Source organism: Sinocyclocheilus rhinocerous, unplaced genomic scaffold (assembly GCF_001515625.1).
Source record: "Sinocyclocheilus rhinocerous isolate Xijiao unplaced genomic scaffold, SAMN03320098_v1.1 scaffold225, whole genome shotgun sequence".
NCBI classification, from domain to species: domain Eukaryota; kingdom Metazoa; phylum Chordata; class Actinopteri; order Cypriniformes; family Cyprinidae; genus Sinocyclocheilus; species Sinocyclocheilus rhinocerous.
Window position 1 is genome coordinate 215634 of NW_015630532.1, and position 20244 is coordinate 235877.

A 20244-nucleotide genomic window follows, 5' to 3' on the forward strand; every position below is an offset into this window, starting at 1 on the left:
AATAAATATAGCTGCAAGCAGCGATGGCGGGCCCAAGCCGTCAGTGCAAATGCCATCCCAGAGGCATCAGGAGAACGGTGCACAGCGGGCACATGCATTTACAGTAACCGTCTGGCAGTCTGGTTTTAAGGGATACGGCAATTAAAGGGTTAATCCATACCATTAAGACTGTGAAACGCATACACAGAACAATGTATAAAACTTTAGTAACACTTTACAATAAGGTTTCAGTTATTAACATTAACTATATTAATTAACATGAACAATAATTATATAGCATGTATTAATGTCAGTTAATATTCAAAACTTAATGGGGTCATATGATGCGATTTCAAGTTTTCCTTTCTCTTTGGAGTGTTACAAGCTGATTGTGCATAGATAAGATCCCTGAAGTTGCAAAGACTAAAGTCTCAAAACCAAAGAGATATTCTTTATCAAAGTTAAGACTCTGCCACGCCCCCCTAAAACGGCTCGTTCTAACACGCCCCCACATATCTACCTCACTATGTGGAAATATTAGCATAATGCCGCCCAAATGTTCACGCAAAGAAAGAAGGCGTGGTTTCAGTAACCGCAGTTAGTGTTGAAGCAGCATGTCAGGGAGACGCTGTGTGTTTCTAGGCGAAAGCAAAAGCACTTTATTTGGCCTTCCGAAAGTAGATGCATTTAGGAATCTTTAAGATTACTTACAACAGAACAGCAATGCATTTTATGGACGACCGTTTCGTGAACCTAGGAGAGGAGGTAATTCTGACTTTGCTATGACAATCTGGCTTCTGAATCAGCTACTGTTTTGTTATTAGTTTAAGTATTTGCTATTGACTGTTCAAATGCGGAGTTTTGTGCAGCGCTGAGTAACGCGTTTTGTGTGTGTGTGTGTGTGTGTGTGTGTGTGAGAGAGAGAGAGAGAGAGACGGGGTCACATCACAGTGGAGTCAGCTGTCTTAACCGTGGCTTGTGTACTGCAAACACATACCAGCTTCATCACTGTGTCTGTCACGGGACTCTGTTCCCCTTTCGGGCTCTGTTTTTACATTTATTTTGAAAGATGAAGCTCGTGATTATGGTAAGGGGCGTTACATTTCCGACTGAGTGCTTGCGGTGTTCGGCCAATCACAGTGCACTGGGTCAGCTGGCCAATCAGAGCGGACTGCGCTTGTCAAAGGAGGGGGCTTTGTAGAAAACGAAGCGTTTGAGAGAGGCGGGGCATAGAGGACCTACAATAATGTACAGTATTTGAAAAATAATGTGTTTTTTGAACATTAAAGCATGTCAACATATTCTGTTACACCAAATACACAAAATAATGATCTTTAAAAAAGCATCATATGACCCCTTTAAGTCACTATTGGCCTTTTGTAGCTGTTGTGATTTCTGTTTTGAATCTAGTGATTCTGTGCACAAAGACCTACATTGTTATAAAAATGTGCAAAACTCTACATTTAGCAGTACAACAAAGTCCCTTATCTAGCACTAAAAGATGCATATTAGTGTCTTAGAGTAGTAATATGTATCCTTAAGTACTACTATGAACTTTTTAGGAGTAAATAAAGTACAAAGAGAGTACACAACCGGTCAAAAGGTTGAAATAATTACATTTTTTTTTCAAAGAACTCCCTTATACTGACCAAGGCAGCATTCATTTGCTTAAAAATACAGTAAAAACAGTAATATTGTGAAATACTATTAATAGTGTAAATTTTCCTATATATATATATATATATATATATGTTAGAATATTTGAATGATTTCTGAAGGGTCATGTGACACTGAAGATTGGAGTAATGGCTGCTAAAAACGCAGCTTTGCATCACAGGAATAAATTACATTTTAAAATAGAAAAACAGAAAATAGAAAACAGTTATTTTAAATTGTAATATTTCACAATAATCCTTTTATTGTAATTTTAATCAAATAATTGCAGCCTTGGCGAGGATAAGAGACTTCTTTTAAAAACATAAAACATTTTTAAATTTTTCCAACCTTTGACCAGTAGTGTATGTTTAGCTATTAAGTCTGGTCTTTTTTTTAATTAAGATTGTAAAATGTTAAATGCATAAATGAATATCTGATCTAATACAAAATATTGGTTTATTTACCCTCTACCAAATATCTTTTTTTGACTGTCAGTATCATCAGAAATCATGTGATTCGTGACATGTTTTGATGGAAAAAAATAATGAAGAAGACCATAACGTGCATCCTTTTTAACTCCTACACAGGGTGTAACATTGAACTTTTGTGTTTGTGTGTTTGTGTATGTATGTGGGAAAACCTGGAGGCGGAATGTTGACTTGTCATCGCCTCTGTTAACCACATGCCGTCTTGACAAGAAAAAAAAAAGTAGCTCATCACCAAAACGTTTAGGACTCCCGATTTGTTAACTGTCCCCTCTTGGGAAGGGTAGGGAAGTTAGCAGTGTGCTCACAGACCTTGGCGTACTCTAACGTGCTAGCAGGCCAGATGGGCGTGAGTCAAAGGGCCTTCTGCTCTAGTGGGCAGCTTGAGATGGGCATCGCTGGGTCCTACAGCTCAAAGCGTTGCTCATGCAGGTGGGGGCTCTGGGTCAGTGACTGAGTCAGCGATGGCACCACTGTTGGGCTGTTGGCAGAACGTGGGGCGCCACAGTACCGCACCACTCCTGACTAAGGTTTGCACCTCTTAACTTCACTATCCGCCCATGGGCCAACTGGTGCAGAGACAGCCTGCCAAAGGCCTGCGTTTAACCAAATAATCGAATAAAAAATAATGAGACTGTCTGTGCTTCAATAAGGAATGTATCTCACAGATGTGTTTGTGTATGCAACAGGCTTGTGCGTCATTTCAGAATTGAACTGAGAATGCTTTTTGAATTCCAGTTCGGTTCCTAAATTTGAATTGAAGTAGCAAACTAAATTTAAGGAAGTAGATTACAAATGTATTGAAATTCATAAAAACTCCAAGTTTTCCAATAAGAACATTTGCCAAGATAAACTTTAAATGTTGGCTTGACGGCCTTAAATAATAATAAAAAAAAGTGTTTAAGTTTAAAGGTGTTGGTAACACTTTACAATTAGGGCAATTCGTTAACATTATTAATTGCACTAGCTATCATGAGCTAGCAATTTAATAATCTTGGTTAATGTTAGTTTATAAATATCATCTCATAAATATGACGTAGAATATATCATAAATATCATCTACATCATCCGCCAGAACGTCTTACACGTATGACAGTTAGCGGAAGAGAAAAGTATTTATAACATTTTAAATATGGATATTTTTCTTACAAAAATGCATCGATTCGCTACAGGAGGCCTTTATTCACCCCCTGGAGCCATGTGAGGCACGTTTTATTACGGATGCGTGCGCTTTATTTGACTACTTTTGGACTGTTGAACAAAAACACCCACCTACCCCATTCTAAAGCTCGGAAGAGCAAGGACAGTTTTTAATATAACTCCCGATTGGATTCGTCTGAAAGAAGAAAGTCATATACACCTAGGATGCTTTGAGGGTGAGTAAAACGTGGGCTAATTTTCATTTTTGGGTGAACTAACCCTTTAATATGTGTATAAATTAATTAAGGTTAATTAATTAAGAAATAATAAGTATTGACCATTGTTAGTTCATAATACTTAATGCATGTTAACAAATTGAACCGCATTTTAAAGTGTTTATCAAACCTTCTAAAGTTCTTTTAAATTCATTTGAATTTGAACCTAATTTTCAACAAATTACAAGTTAAATTTATTAAACATTTTTTTATTGCAATTCAGTAAAGTCCTCCTCCTGGGCTGGCATTCCAATTTAAATTCCATTTAATTGTGGCCAAATGAATTCAAATTCACAAATGAATTGAAATGGAATCAGTTCTTTAAATTCAGAATTTTGCCAACCCTAGTATGTTAATTGGTTTGCTGGCAAAAGAGCTTCTAGTAAAATTTCTCCTCCCAGAGAACAGGGCGAAAGGATGTCAAAACATACTTTTAAATTAATTTGTTTTAAAATGTAATTATGTACAGTATATACACAAGCACTTCCTTATTATAAATCTATGGCTGAGTAAAAGTAAACTCATGTGGAGAAATGATTTGGGTATTTTACATGCCACGTCATGCTGATTTTAATGCTAGGTGGGAGTTACAGCAGAATTTCAAGATGCGCTTTTATTGCCACGACTTTGGCCTTCTAGTCAGATGTGTTTTATAACTTGAGCCGTTTAGTATCAAAATCTAGAAAGCATGCAGCAAATTGGTAATTATTAGAAGAGCATGAACCAGCTCTTTTCTTCCTCCGTTGAACAATTTAGCCTCCTTTATTATTGCACTGATAGACAGCGTAATAATAACTGTTAGTCAAACGCTTACTGTGACTGCTCAGAGGGATCACTGTAATATTTTGATCTGCCATTGTAAAGCAATCAACCCCACTGCAGAAGCTCTCATCCAACGAGGCAGGAGTAAGTATGAATGGAGCTCTTTGGCAATCAAAGAGTAAACGCTGCAATTACACCAAAGTGGGTAAATGTAGGCTTTCAGCCGGCTGCCACCTCCTACGCAGTTATCCAGGAATGGATAGCAGCACAGGTGAAGGGCTTTCACGCGTCACCCCCCGGCACGGCAGCTGCAGGGTAGAGATTTCACGGACAATCCATCAAAATTGGTTCCGTAAGCGGGATTGCCCTTGAATGCTCCGTGACGACAAATGGTCTGTGCTTTATTTATTTCACAACATTTTGCTTGTATACATCCGGTTAAGACAACATCAAAGAATCTTTTTTTTTTTGGTAAATATGTTTTTATTCCCCTGTGCTACCAATTCAGAAGTGTCACTCAGCCACACTGTACCTTCAATGACATAATTAACACAGAATGAAGACTTTGAAGGCTGCAAACTTTGTTTCTCTTTCTGCTTACAGGTGTCACCAACATGTGTGGTGGTCCACGCTAAGTTTCCTATTGCCATGGGAACTGTTGAAACAGTTGTGGGAAGGTTACCCATATTTAGCTTACCACCCAGAGCCATTACAAACCCGTTTTTAGTGATTCCCAGCCCTGTTTTGGGGATTTCAAGCATGAAACTGTACTGGCTTCAGTACTTTCATATAGAGTGCAAAAGTGACCACTGACTTTTTTCTGCAGCCTCGTTTCTTTAGGTATTTTATTCCAGATCCTTCCAAATTTTTTTTTTTTTTTTAAATTCCCATTCATTTTCTCCAGCAGGCATTTTCAAGAAATTATTTTATAAAGAGTCCTTGAACCAAAACAACCAGCTCTTAGATAAAGCATAACATTACGACATTTGATTCAAAGCAAGAAAGACAAAGGTGCCGTGTGCTTAAATTCTTTGATAAATTACATAATTGAATCATAAAATGTAAATCAATTAAATGTAAGTTAAATCACAAATTTAGAAAAAGAAAAGGAAAAAGAAATGGGTTTGTTTTGTGCTCTTTTGAAATGTGAAGATAGATGTCACAGCATAGATATCGAAGTGACTGGTGATTTCACATTCTCAGTTTATCAGTGTTTCATGAACCTGTTTTGTGTCTTACAGAAGCCTCCATTGACAGCGAGAGAGAAAAAGAGCAGAGGAAATCCTTTGTTAATTTTCTCTATTCTCTCTCATTCTGGCCTTTTTCACCTTCCACTCGTCCATAAATTACCCAAACTAGAGCAGCCTCATTAGCCACCAAATTAGCCTTGAAAAAAATACATTTGGTAAAATTGGATATTCTATTCACCTTGAATTGCAGATCCACTTTGCCAGCCGGGTAACCATTTTACACTAATTATCTTAGTCATGAGGATGCGATTGTAGCATTTGGCTAATTGAATAATGAGCAGTATGAATCCTACAGTTTGATTACAGGGGTGTAATGTGGAAGCCATTTGAGAATGACAATGGCAGCGGAGTAAAAGACGGGGAAGTGGGAATTTCCATCTGTCTGAGCGGAATAGACATGCCTGTCCACGTCAGACCTACAGCCGTGTGTAATACTGCACTGTATGTGACCTATCTGAACAGGTAGCGATGCATGCCTTGCTCCCTTCTGTTTGGAAATTAGTTAAAAATTGGTTTAAACGTTTCGTTCAATTGGATTAGTTTTTCCGGCTGTATGTGTGTGTAGGGTGGGGGGATAGTTTGCGTTAAATGAAAAATGAAGCGATTGAGACTGATTTCATTTTCATTTTTCGCCTTTTCTTCTCTGTCCCAATCTTCAAGTGCACATAGAGCTTAACTGAGTGTAACAGATTGATATGAGGAAGTTCACAGGTTCAGCGTTTTCATTCCTTGCCACTTCAGACCAATCTTGAAACCAGATGTGACCCTTTAGTAATGATTCTCTTGCTGTCTCATAGTGTTAGTGCCAATTGGAAAGGCCAAAGGGCCTGTATACATGCGTTACCATAAATTTCTCGTTGGCTTTTCATATACCATGCATGTATGTTTATGTATTGTCTTCTTGCTTCTCAGTTTTTGTTATGAATTTCATTAACGGGATTTAGTCACAGCTCATCATCTGAACATTGAAATTTCAAAGGCATATAAGGATAAGAGACAGGATAGAGGCTTGGCATTTCATGGCAAATATTAGAGATTTTAATTTAACAGTTGATTTTGGATATTACATTGTGCATAATAATTCCTCTTTACATTTATATTCCCTTTTCCTTCATCTGTCACTCAAAGTTAATAAAACAACAAGTTAATAACGCTACCTATGTTTCCATCCTCCTATTTTTATGCGCATTTTGGAATATCGCATAAAAAAACGCTGGATGGAAACGCCAAGATGCGCATAAATTCTAAAAATGTGCATAAAAAACTTATGCGCACAGTTGAGTAGGATAAACTTTTTATCTGTTAAGAAAAAATGTGCATAAACTACGATGGAAAGACATTTACAGAATAAATTCCATCATGCGCATCAAAAAAGTCATGGGACTTTGCACGATGGGACGGAATAATTTGACTAACCAGCGTTAACTAACGATCTCGTTGCACAGCATCTGAAATGTTGCCTGAGCAAAATGCCTGAGCAAAGTCTGTCATCAAAGTATTTCTGTATAACTGCCCCCCAGAAATGTTTTTCACGACTGCGTTCCCAAGCAGCAAGCATCCACCTCCGAAAACAAAGACCGCATGTATTGTGTTTCGTCTGCTTGCTCTGAGGCGCAAGTAGGTCATCATATATGAAAATTATTATATTAGGTGGCTTCTTCTACTTTTCTTAGTGATATTTAGTGCCAGTGTATCAGGAAGTGACATTTTTGTTCTCTTTGATTCGTTGGATGGAAACTGTGCTTTGTTTTATGCGATATTCCAGTTTTGCGCATAAGTTAAATTAAAATCTTTGGATGGAAACATAGCTACTGTTAAATGTTTAGTAAATGAACATTCATTTTTCATACTCTACATTAAAATGTTGTGATGCCTAAATTTAAAATATTTTGCTTTTTTAGTGTTTTATTTATTGAGACAAAATAATATAGAATTTTGATATGTGCCATTTATCATATAACATGAAAATAATTACTGGTATATCGGCCAGAATTTTATTATTCGTGTATCCCTATATTCTCTTTTCTTTAGTCATTAAAGGAGCTTTTAATAACAGCTTGGCCTCTGGTTTAACTTTTTTATGACTAGAGGCTTTGCAGAGGATGACAAATAGATAATTTTGATAATTTGATTAAATTCACAATTGTAATTAGGGATGTAATGATTACCAGTTTGACGATAAATCATGATAAAATTCCCCACGGTTAGTACTACCGTTTCATCTTTTAATTATCATTAAAACTGTATTAGATTACCGCGATTTGAACAACTCGCGATAAATAAAAACTATCCAGCATAAAGCACAGTTTTAAGTAACAGTCTCACGTGTAGTGCTTGTTGTTTGTCATTTCTCCGATCACAAATGCAGACATGGTTTTATGTTTACGCGGCGTGATGCAACGCGTAAAAAGACAAATACCGTGATAATACAGATAACCGTGATAAGTTTGGTCACTATAATCGTGATAAGAAATTTTCATACCGTTACATCCCTAGTTGTAATCTAATATTTTAAATGTAAAATTTCACAAAACAGGGTTACATGTGTAACTGTTTTTAAAAAGGGTTCCCCAATCACTCTGCTTATCTGCCATTGGTTGGACAGACAGACTGCCCCGCCCCCCCAAATCACGCCATTGGTTGAATCAGTGTCGCTATGTCAGGCCGCTCAGACATACAGAGCTATGTTGTCTCTGTGCATTAAACTGACTGAGAAAGTATTTTAACTTTAAACTTCACCTCGCCCCCCTCAACCCCAGCCGAGGAACATAATGGTGTTAGAATGTCCTGAGGTGATCTTATAAACAAAAGACTCATTCTTATTGACAGTTTGCTATGTGCATTTCCCTCCAGTTTCCTTGGTGAAGGCGCATACGTTATTGTCTATTAGATTTATACACTGCGATCTGGTGGGCCCAGTCTCAGATCTCACCAAAGGGCCTTTTTACTCTGTGACATCCACCCACGACCTAGCCAATCTCCTGTGATAGATTCCTCGGTACCGGCTTTCCCCTGGAGCCTGCCCACGAAGAATCGAAGCCAGCCACTGCTTTATTCATGTCGTGTCTCATTTAGTGGCCCTGCTCTTAGCGCCTAGTTACACACATTTGCACGCCCACTCAGTAAAGACACACCCTGACAGAAAGTGATTTGTTTTGTTTTATTGTCCATCGAAATCCCCAACACCCCCCTTTTCTGGTCTTTACCGTCTTGTCCCCTCCCCGTGGAGAGTGTTTGATCCAGGCAGGTGGACCAGCGGGGATGGACACAGCCAGGCATTGGGGAATCCTCTGCTCTGGCTCAGGCTCTGTCACCGGGGAGGAGGGACTGCAGCCAGGCATTGGGGAACCCTCTGCTCTGGCTCAGGCTCTGTCACCGGGGAGGAGGGACTGCAGCCAAGGGAGATTAATGAGCTGTCAGTCTGGAGAACGGGGGAGGATTCGGGAACTGGATGAAGTTACCTTTCTGGCTGATCTGGGGTCAGTTGAACAGTTTGTCTCACAGTGATTGAGAATTGGATGGCGGTAATGGGGTGAGCTCTTAGAGTTGCGTGAAACACTGGGACCTGCGATGAGTGACAAGATGCACATCATGGCCGCACCTTCTTTTCTCCTCTTTCGCTGAGGTAGAATGTTACCTGCTGACATTTGTGTACATATCTTTTGTTCACACCACCGACATGAACACATTTTTTAAAATCTTTTTTTTAAGGGCATTTCGACAGGTTGCACCAAAATATAAAGGGATAGTTCAGCCATTCTCTCACCCTCATTTTATTCCAAAAATGACTGACTTTGTTCTGTGGAGTACAAAAGATATTTTGAAGAATCCGTTCAGTGAAAGTTAATGTTGTCCAAAACAACCCTGGACCCTATTGACTGTCATTGTGTAGACGTCCACACAAGTTTGGAACGGCACGAGGGTGAGTAAATGATGACAGAATTTTCATAATGGCTGAACTATCCCTTTAAATACTTGGTGTAAAATAATAATGAATGCCATGGCCGGCCGTGAAAGACCTGATGACGGCAATTGGCGATGCTGACGCTGTGGTATTTATCAACAAGCCATGACGTCAGTGTATTGACAGGGCCAGTAGGACAGGCGGCGGGCCTCAATAAATTTTCATGTAATGTTACACTCGCACCGCTCATGCATGGCAAATAGGTCCGTGCTCTTAGGTAAGTTGCAGACGGCATTCTCCTTGTGGACATGTTGTGCTAGGGATATTTCTGGTCTGTCCTGGCAAGCCGCTGTCTCCTCCCTCAGCCCGTGGCAGTATTTTTTCGAGGAGTGTGGCCCACTGAAAGACGAGGCTGGTGAATAATTGATCTCTGTAATTAAACACTCCGGCAAGGGATGGCAGAGCTGATTGACGGCCAGATATTAAGCCCGAGCCTCGTAAGGTTGCAAGTTTAGTCTGGGGTTATCAGTGGCCATGAGCAAAGTCTCTCTCTGTCTGTCTCTCACTCTCCCTCTCCCTCTCCCTGACTTCTCATTACTCTCATGAATAGACAATTGGGCTGTGGTGGTGGGGGCACGGCATGAAAGAGAGTCCGTGACATCATTAGCCAAATGTATCATGGCTGTACCAGGTGGCTAAACTGGCACAGAGGGGACAGCCTCTTAGTGGGAGCTCAGCTGAGGCCCTTAAGCGTTCTGCGTCACCACGGCAAGACACCCGTTGAACCCCCCCTCCTCCCCCCGTTCTTTGGCGATGCTGGTCACTTTGTGGTGCTTCCTGTTTGGATATCTTTTAAGAAATGCACTGTTCTGATCCACTACAGGAAACGTAACCTCTACGGCAGCCCTTGAACTTTGATTTGCATGTCTTTTGCGATTTTTTTTGTTGTTGTCTTTTTCATTCTCTCTTCAGGGACACGGGGGGAGCTGTAAATATTGCGGCGGAGTGTCACTCTGCAGCTCTGTAGGTGAAGCGAAACACCCACTTCTTTGATGGTAAATAACTCCAACAACGATGTGAAGGATAATTACACTAATGATGCAAGTAGCTCCTCGTGGGAGATTTTAAAAAAGCCTGAAGTTGAAGAATGGTTTCTGGAAACCCACACCTGAACGCTCGCTTTAAAAACTCATATTTAAGTATGCGGCCTCCATCAAACAATATTGCTGAAATGTGGGGAAAAATAAATAAAGTGAAGCCTCTCCAAGACACGGGAGTTATTACTGAGGGTTTTATTACAATATTTACATTTGCGCCTACCGGGTGAGCGTGGGCTTGCTAATCAGATGTATGCCCCGTGGACAGCTGGATAGAGCGATGACTCATCACAGCAACATGGCCTTGATTGGGGTTTGCATGAAAGCTCAGAAACTGCAGGCGTGCCATTATTTGAATTATGATTCTCCGTAATTTATTGCACTGGATTTTCATACAGAAGCCTGGCCGCTGACGCATCGGGATGTCGAGCGTCACGAACGCATTAAATGCAGGTGCGCTAATAGGGGCACTGGGGTTAAGGGCAAATCGGGATGTTGTTTTTCGATGCAGATATCTTTGTAAACACCTTCACAGATGCTTGTGAGAATGAGGCTCTGAGAATAAATTCATGTTTGTTATCCTCCCTCCCACCGTCTCGCGGTTTTGATGTCAAACTTTACCGTAAGCGGAGATTTTGAGGTGAGGCTTCAGCAACAGCTGCTGCTGTTTTCTGCTGCGGAGCTCATGCTGAACTTTGAACAAAAGCTAATTTAGGATGCCAATCGGACTATTTTACATCCAAATTAAAAGCCCAAACTGACTAAAACTATACGCAAGTTAGACAGCAATGCCTTCAGTGTAGGATGCTTGCTGAGCCTCTTGCTGATCCTCAGTGTTTTTTAGAGCCATCGATCCCACGCTGGGGAGCCAGGTGTCAATAGGCACGATGGTTTGTGTCCAGGGCCGGAAGCACAATCGCTTCACAGAAGGTCAGATGGCCTATACTTTAATTTTTTTTTTAGACGTCCTCTCCCTCTCTTCATTTTTAATCACTGGTAGATCTCATTCAGTAGACACTTCTTTCCCTGAAGGGAGGGGAGACAAGGAGAAAGGGAAAAAAACAAAAAGTTTTTGTGCTTTATGAGTCAGCTTCCTGACACAGAGCCTTCCTGCCCAGCCATGGCCTAGACTAACTAATTGAAAGCTGTTTCTGATTTAATTCAAGTGCTGTCTTTGGCCTGATGCATCTGACTGATGGACATAGTCCGCTACTTTGTATGGGTTACAGCTAAATATGTAGGTCTATATGTGTTGATGTCCTTGTGAGTCACAGACTAGGTAGCATGTGACGGGCTCCTGCTGATTCCTGAATGGATGGATGTAATAGTGATGAGGGCCAATTCTGGTTTAACGAGTGACAGGAATTGTAATGTATGGTGCTTCATTTTGCTGTTGTGAAGCAGGTGTCTTGGTTGGTTATGGTTTGTTTTGAGAAATATAGATGCCTTGAGGGCAGAGCCGTGAACCAGGGCCGTAAGCAAAACCCTCCAACTAAAACATTATGCTTTTGGAATTATTGAACTTGCAGTAAGAAATAATAATGATATAGTGCCATCCTAATTATTTGCCAGTCACAAAAATGAACATTTATGAAATGAAAGATCTGTCTTTATATCCTTATATTTGTCTGAATTTTCTATCTTTTTGTTTTGTTTTGTTTTTCTCTTGGGTGTTGCAGCATCCAGTGATACAACATCCAACTGTTGACTATTTCTTCATTTTTAGATTTTTTAAAATAAAATATTACAATTAAGAAGTCAAAAGGCTCTGGTGTACTGTGAAATGTGTAAACTCTGGAAACTCTAACATACCCGTGTTGTTTGTATAGTCAACTACATGTAGATACATATCTGTTACACAGTCTGACAAGCATATACACACCCAGACCAGGCATGTGTATGCATTTTTCAGTGAAAAGACTCTGGTTATGTATTATAAGTGAGGGGTGTTTGAGTTACAGCGGGCATGGGGCTCTCGTCTGCTTTTCCTGAAATGGAAGCGGTCGGAGACACAGATAGAAGCTCAGGGGTCAGGTGGGCTGTATGCATTACCCTGTGCAGTGCTGGGTTTCACCTGATGGACCTCACCTGGGGAAAAAGAGAAAAGAAAATGGTACAGCCAATCAGGAGTGTTGATCTATAAATTTGCATAGAAGCAAACAAAAAATAAATATTTGAAAATTAGGGATGCACAATATATTGATACCATATTTATTATTTTACTTTTTTTTTTATTTTATTTTTTTATATATCAGCCGATATTGTATATTTACAACTATTTTTACATTTAGATTAACTATGGTGTCAGCTAATGCTCACTTAATCTTTAAAAACACTCATAATTTAAATGTAATCTTTAGCATTACTACGTTAAGCTGAACCTCAAAATAAATATACATTTTTATACTGTACTTTGTGTTGTAAAGCCTAAATTAATTAACTTGTAGCTTTGATTAATGTTATTTTTTATGTGTTTCAAAATTTTTTGGTTATTGGCCATGACATAACGATAATTGTTATCTTATCGTCTTATCGATATAAGTATTGGTTGGAAATGTAATATTGGTGCATCCCTATTTAAAACCATTGCATTCATCTGAAACAAGCATAATTTCCCATATTACAGCCAGTTCTCTGAGTTTTGTGCAGGTCAGACACATCAGTGTCACTTGTGCTTGTCTGTTGTCAGAAAACACTTTGTCAGGAAAAGGAACTCCTCAGGTGGTGCTGATGATGGACTCTTGACAGCAGAGGCAGTGGAAATTTACTCTGAATTACCTGCACAGGTGGTAAGCTCAGGAGGGAGGGCTTAGAGCGGGTGAAGAAGTCTGTCAGCACATCATGCTTGGGGTCCTTTGGGGATATACTCTACTATGAAAGATGAGTCATATTTCAGCCACTGTAGAGAGCCCGGCAAGAACTGAATGTAAAAGTATGTTTAAAAGTATGTCAATTCTTTTTTTGTTTTTGTTACTTTTAAACTGTTGAATTTTAAACACTGAAACCTTATAAGAAATATTTTGTACCTACGTCAATCAGACTTTTAAACATGTAATTTATTTATGTAACCCCTTGTTGGTTATGGTTGTTATTGTGGCTTGGAATGTGTTGTGCTTATGTGGATTTTTATTATGCAATGTAATGTTGATCAGTGTATGTGTATGCGGGCTCCAGGGTCCAAGACAAATTTCTCCATTGGGAACAATAAAGTGTATTGAATTGAAATTGAATTGAAACACTTTGATACTTAATACCATCAAATAATGAGAATCCTGTCTATTGACAAACACTGAAGGTTCTTGAATGGTTCCTTCTAGAATTTTAGATTCAGCAAATAATATGTTATGTTGATTTGATTATGTTTCTGTGCTTTTTAATTAAAGCACCAAAACATAGATGATTTTTTAATTTCTTTAATTTAATATAGGTATAATACAGCATTTACTTTTGGCCCATGGCCCTCAATCAAGTTTAATTATTTTATTTTCATAGTGAAATGTTTGTGCACCTCTGCTATAGAGCACAACAGTGACAGCCTAACGTTTTAATCTGCTTTTATTCTGTTTATTTTCTACATAGACATTTCACATAGTTTTTCAATAAAGATTCCTTGAACCAAACCAACCAGCTCTGAGATGAATCACATTAAACCTTTCATTTAAAGCCCCCCAAAAATGGAAAAGTCTGAAAAAGCATTGAAATACACATCCCTTGAAGCATTATGAATGACGTAATCAAATCAGAAAAGATGGTGCAATATAAAACTGCCATTGAATTTAAGTATAAAATACCATATATTTGAAGTATATTGCAAGATATCCCAACATATACACATCTATAGTTTGAGAGTGTAGAGACTGACTCGATTACGACATTCGCCATGATTTACGGGACTGGGCAGTAACTGTTGAGCTCCTTTGCAGCAATTCCTGTTTCCACAGTAACAGACTTCTTTGATTGGTGGATCTCTCCTCAGGATTATGCGTACTGTAGTTCTTAGGTAAAATGTAAATTGTAAATTATATATATATTTGTAAATGAACTTGTGCTGGTTTATACAGAAGCACATTGTGCTGTGCAATCACGGAGCTCCTGGCCAGTCTGTCTTGAAAGATTAATACGTTATCTCTAGAAATCGATGGGAATGGGATTTTTACTGGCTCCATACGGTAACAAGTAGGGGTGAACAAGGAACTTAGAGCTGCAGCACAGTCTCGTCTTTTGGTGTGAGAGGAACTGAGCTGAACTCTGGGCGATGGGTCATTCCGGATCGTTCTGGCCCGATTTAAACCCTATGCCTTTAACTAGTTCTTTGTAAGTAGGTTGCATTTGTGCACTCTTCCTGTGCTCTTCCCCCATCCAGCGGCCTTTGCTGTATAAAATCCTCTATGAACTGCTAATTCCTCTGTCTTAAAACGCTGTGCCTCAGGGCACCCTCTGTCAGAGGCCTTATCCACTGCACTATTCACATTCTCTGGCCCTCTCCACCCATCCATCCTTCTATCCCTATATCCTTCTCTTTCTTTTCATCTCTCCTCCTTTCTCTGAAACATAATCAAATGACTTGAACTCCTCCTCCCATCCTTCATGTCTCTCGGTCTCTGTTTCTCTCACTCTCCCATCCTTCATGTCTCTCGGTCTCTGTTTCTCTCACTCTCTCATCACTCTTTTACAAGACTGTCTTCATTTAACTAGACCTCTCTTTACAGCTCCTAATAGTCACAGATCAGCGCCTCCTTTGTCCACATCTACTGGCATGAAATTCACCTTAAGGATGGATTCCATCTCTTTCCCTTTTTTCCCCTTCCCTTTGCTCTCTCTCTTACTTTTAAGAGTAACTTCCAGGCTTCAAGCCGTTTCCCCCTCTCACTGCAAGCGTTTACTCTGAATTTGGTTTCATTAGAGTTTAAATATAGCATGTATTGTTTCTGTCCTATAGCTTGCCGACAATAGTGTAATACTCCCTGCTTCATCCAAGCGAGCAAAGCTCTTTAAATACAGGCCCGGCTCTATCAAGGGTTGCTGTTGAATAGAGGGTGCTAGATCAGATATGACCTTGTTTTTTGTCTTGCTCTCATTTAGGTATATTAAAGGAGGCCCTCTGGTATTGGCAGATCTTTTGAATCGTACCCCAGTTTTGCAGGCTGGACTTTAAACCTTAACCACTCTGAATGGAGAGCACGCCTGTCTACATATGGGACAAGCAATTTTGCTCTGTGTGCATGAGAAGAGGAAATTTACTTACAGCTTGACTAAAAAAAAAAAAAAAAAATACCGGTCGACATGAAATTGGACTTTAAACCTTAACCACTCTGAATGGAGAGCACGCCTGTCTACATATGGGACAAGCAATTTTGCTCTGTGTGCATGAGAAGAGGAAATTTACTTACAGCTTGACTAAAAAAAAAAAAAAAAAAGTTACGGTCGACATGGAATGGAAGTTCACCTATTTTCTTACTGAGCTTATTGTGAATGATTTATCCATGCATATGTTTAATTATTATTTATTTTTTTAAACTATATCCATGTAATTCTCATTGGTGACATACTATACAGTATGTCAGAGTTCTCAAGTCATTTTGTTTGCCACACCCCTTTTATACAATTGACTACAAATTTGCATTCAGATCTGCGTCCGTCCATTTAGCAACTGATGGACAGAACTAAGTCCCCACTTTACATTTTTTCTTTTTCTATAGTCTGTCACTCAAATGTATGTTATACAAGATCTGTCGCAACTTTAATGCTAATCTGTCTTTCAGCAGTGACGATATCGTAGTGCATTGCAGATATCAAAAGATAATACCATGGTGAATTGTTATATATCATGGTACTTACTGATTAATGACAAAATTACCATGTTACTACGGTGTAAAATCCATGGTGCATAAATTTCAATATCATAGTATCAAGTGATCAAGAATGCCATGGTTCAATGTTCAAAAACCATGACTCGTTTTGTAACTTGTGTGCCTCTTTCCTTAGCATTTCACACAAGCAGATTCCTAACACTCAGGTCCAACCGCTAAACATTTTTCTGGTTAAACCATTGACGCAGGAAACGGTGATCGCTCACCACAGATTCTGCACCATCCTCTTTCATCTCTGATGAAAGCAATGATGAATGATGTAGTTGGACTGCCATGCTTATTAATAAGCGTTTTGATGAAACCCAGGTAGTGCTTCCTAGATCTTGCGGAGAGAGAAAGAACAGAGAGAGGGAGAAAGAAAAGAGAGAGGAGTTATAGTTTCTCAGATGGGTGTGTGAGTCATAGAGGCACACAGGCGCTGTCTCTCTCCAGCTTTCCCTCACCTTCAGTATCAAAACATCTCATTATCAGCTGTCATTCACTACTGCCAGAGTCAGAACTACACCGCCGCTCTATCCTTTCTCCAACATTTCATTATTGCCAATGCCGCACGCAGTGATACTCAATAATTTAAAACGGTTGGTGCGGGTATGTGTGTGTACTGTGTACATCACCGAGGGCTCCACAATTGACCTGTTCTGCACATATTATATTTGTCGTGATACATGCTGTGTTTGAACATACTGTGCAGATTGTGTCTGCTGGCTTCGTATTCATTAAGTTTTGTCCCCTCAGCACTCGTTTTTCTTTGCCCCTGGTGACTGAGTAGCCAGAGAAAACATCTGAAAAAACCTGAGGAAGACAGTGGCTCCAGGGCTTTCCTTTCAAATAAATGCTAAGCTTTTTGAAGTCTTGCTTGGATGGCAAAAAATGCTAAAATGCTAAATTTAGCCTGAGGAAGACAGCGGATCTAGTGCTCTCCATTCAAATAAATGCTAAGCTGCTTTGAAGTTTTGCTTGGGCTAAATTTAACATGTTAGCATCTTTTGTTGTCTGAGGAAGACATCGGTTCTAGCACTCTCTGTGCTTTTTTTTTTTTTTTTTTTTTTTTTTTTTTTTTTTTTTTTTAAGTTTGCTTGGACCTAGATGCTAACATGCTAAATTTCATGGTGTAGATTAGGGCTGCACGATAAATTGCATGCGATATTTAACGCGCATCTTGTCAGACAGACCGGTTCTGTAATCAACGGTAAATCTAGATTTACCGCTGATTACAGAACCGGCTTTTCTGACAAGATGGGTGTTAAATATCGCATGCGATTTATCGTGCAGCCCTAGTGTAGATGTAGAGCTGTTCGGTTGTGGCCTCAATTTGTAGGCAAACCTAAAGGGCTAATTCACCATGGACTCCCTCTGGGGTTTTTCAGTTATAAGTAAAATAGCATCTTTGGTAGAAATTTCTTGAATATAACATCGGTCAATACTACATTTACTATATTTGTGCCTGTTTATTTCTTATACGTTTACATTTATATTACTTTTGTGGTCATCTAACGCTCACTTAAAGTAAATTTTTTGAAAGCACAAATAATTTAATAATACTGATACATTTTTTATTTTTTAATTGGACAAAATTGTAGCATACTTTAATATCTCCATTTATCAAATTATTGATTCAAACATTGATTCAAATATTCATAATTAACTTTTGATCTATGACTGATATAGCAAAAAAATTTATCAACGATATAATGTTTCATATCGTTCGGTATCGATAAATAGAATCTAGACTAACAAAACATTAGAATGCAACAACGTCACTTACATCATCACCGCATCTCACGCGCTACTGATGACGCTCCCTGATGCACACCTAACATTCAAATGCAAATGTTTATTTTGAATTCGACTAATATCCATTCTTTACTCACAATCTCCTCATCACAGGCAGGCACAGCACTCATGTGTGTGTTTGTGCTGTCTGCGTCACTGTCTCCAGAGGCCACAGGAGGGCGCAATAAGCAAAATAATGCAGCGCATTTAAATTGTCAACGCAAAGAAGTAACTCTATAAAAACATGCATGCGCTATATCGAACAATTTTTCTATCGATGTCAAAGAAGGTGTACCGTCGATAAATATTGATACCGTTTTATCACCCAGGCCTACCACAGACCCGTTTTTTCTTGGAAACCCATTGGGAAAATGAGTTTTTGGAAAGCACAACCTGAACAGCTCTGTTTTTATGGTACATATTTTTATTAAGCACATGAGGAGACCTGCTCGTAATTGCAAGGGAACATGTCGGCTGAGAATAAAGTTACAAGGGTACATGAAGGTTAATTAATAAAGACTCTTCCACACACCCCAGCAGTGACATTCTCAGAGGCTTCCTCTCCCAGAGCTTTCTCTCCCAGACACGAGCAGAGATTTCACTCCCTGTCTGGTGCATAAAGAAAGCCTGTCAGCAAGGAAAGTTTTGCAGGACTTCTCAGAGTGAGGGGTGGGTGGAGACAGGAGCTGCTGCATGTGCCATAGTTAACACCCTGTGACGTCTGCGGGGGCGTCAGTCCAGACATAAGTCCCTTCCTCGGGCTATCCATCTCCTATCTTTATCCCCCTCCACCTCCTCTCCCTGCAGGATAGAGGGGGTCCTCCATCAGATCTTAGCTTAGCTCTGCTTGGTCAATGGGCCCGAGCCCACAATCTGTCAGCGCATGACTGACTGCAGGCCTATTAAAACCTTTACCACCCGACAAGGCAGTTAACCAGATGCGAAAGCGTGGCAGGAATCAATAGGGCTAATTTTTCAAAAGTTATCTCTGTTATCGCCCGTCTCGCACTTTTCTCGCTCTCGCGGCGCACTGGCGTGAATGAAGGATCTTGGCCTTTTCGAGGCCTCTGTGACTCGAGATAAATCTATTATCAATGCCAGTCAGACAGGAGTACTGAAGGTAGATTTTGGAGAGCTACAAACCTTCTCATCTCCTAACTCGACGTCTCGCGTGCAAAGACCTTTTGCTCTAAATTGGGTTCAAAGATAAGTAAACAATGGTATCTGCGGCTGCTTTGTGGTTTGATTACCAAACAGAAATCCAAGAGTTGTATATTTTCCCTCTTTCCCGCCTTCTTCCGACCCAGGAGGTGCTAGAATATTCACATCCTTGTAACCCAGGCAAAGCTTCTGAATAAGACATGCTGGCTAATTCCGAGGGTAATGTGTTAAACACCTCCCTGGGGGAGGGAGATGGCTTTAGTTTGTTTTCGTCTTTATCCATTTTTTATCATCGCTGATGATTTGGGCTGTTCAAATGGAATTAGACCAAAGTTTTAAATTGTTATAGGGTTTAAGCTTGGCATGAAGACTAATTTAAAGCTAAAGCAGGTACGAGCTAGCAGGATAAAAAGCTGAACGATGGCCAAGTTTGCCAGAAAGTATGGTTTCAAATAGTTTAAGGCTCACAAAGAGCTGTTACGGTATCACTGCAGACCTCCAATGAACACATGTCCCTGTCGCCTCATAAAAAGTTCATGAGCTGGGGGGGCAGAGTTGGTGGCATCGGGGCGGGGAGGGTGTCGGGCTCCGTATGATAGGACATTGACAGTGTGCTCGGGAGCAAATGAGCACACTACACAGCCATACAGTACAGGAACATCCATACTAAAACATCCACTGACAGCAGCATACATTACTGCAGACTCACCCGGGGGTGGTCCATGGGACAGGCAACAGATCTCCGAGCAACTTTAACAGCTCGGGTTAGTTTCTCTTTCGGCAGTAGCCTTAGGCTTTTCCTCGCTCATCCCTCTGCAAGGTAGATATAGTCACCTTAAACTGCCCACACGCACTCAGTCAAGACAATGTCAACACGAATATCTACAGCCAT

General features: G+C 39.8%; 1 protein-coding gene across 3 annotated transcripts in view; it reads left to right on the forward strand.

The window, feature by feature from the left end:
- The window catches only part of mettl15 (methyltransferase 15, mitochondrial 12S rRNA N4-cytidine), a 70004-nt gene that overhangs the window by 1427 nt on the left and 48333 nt on the right, over positions 1 to 20244 (forward strand). The window lies entirely within an intron of this gene.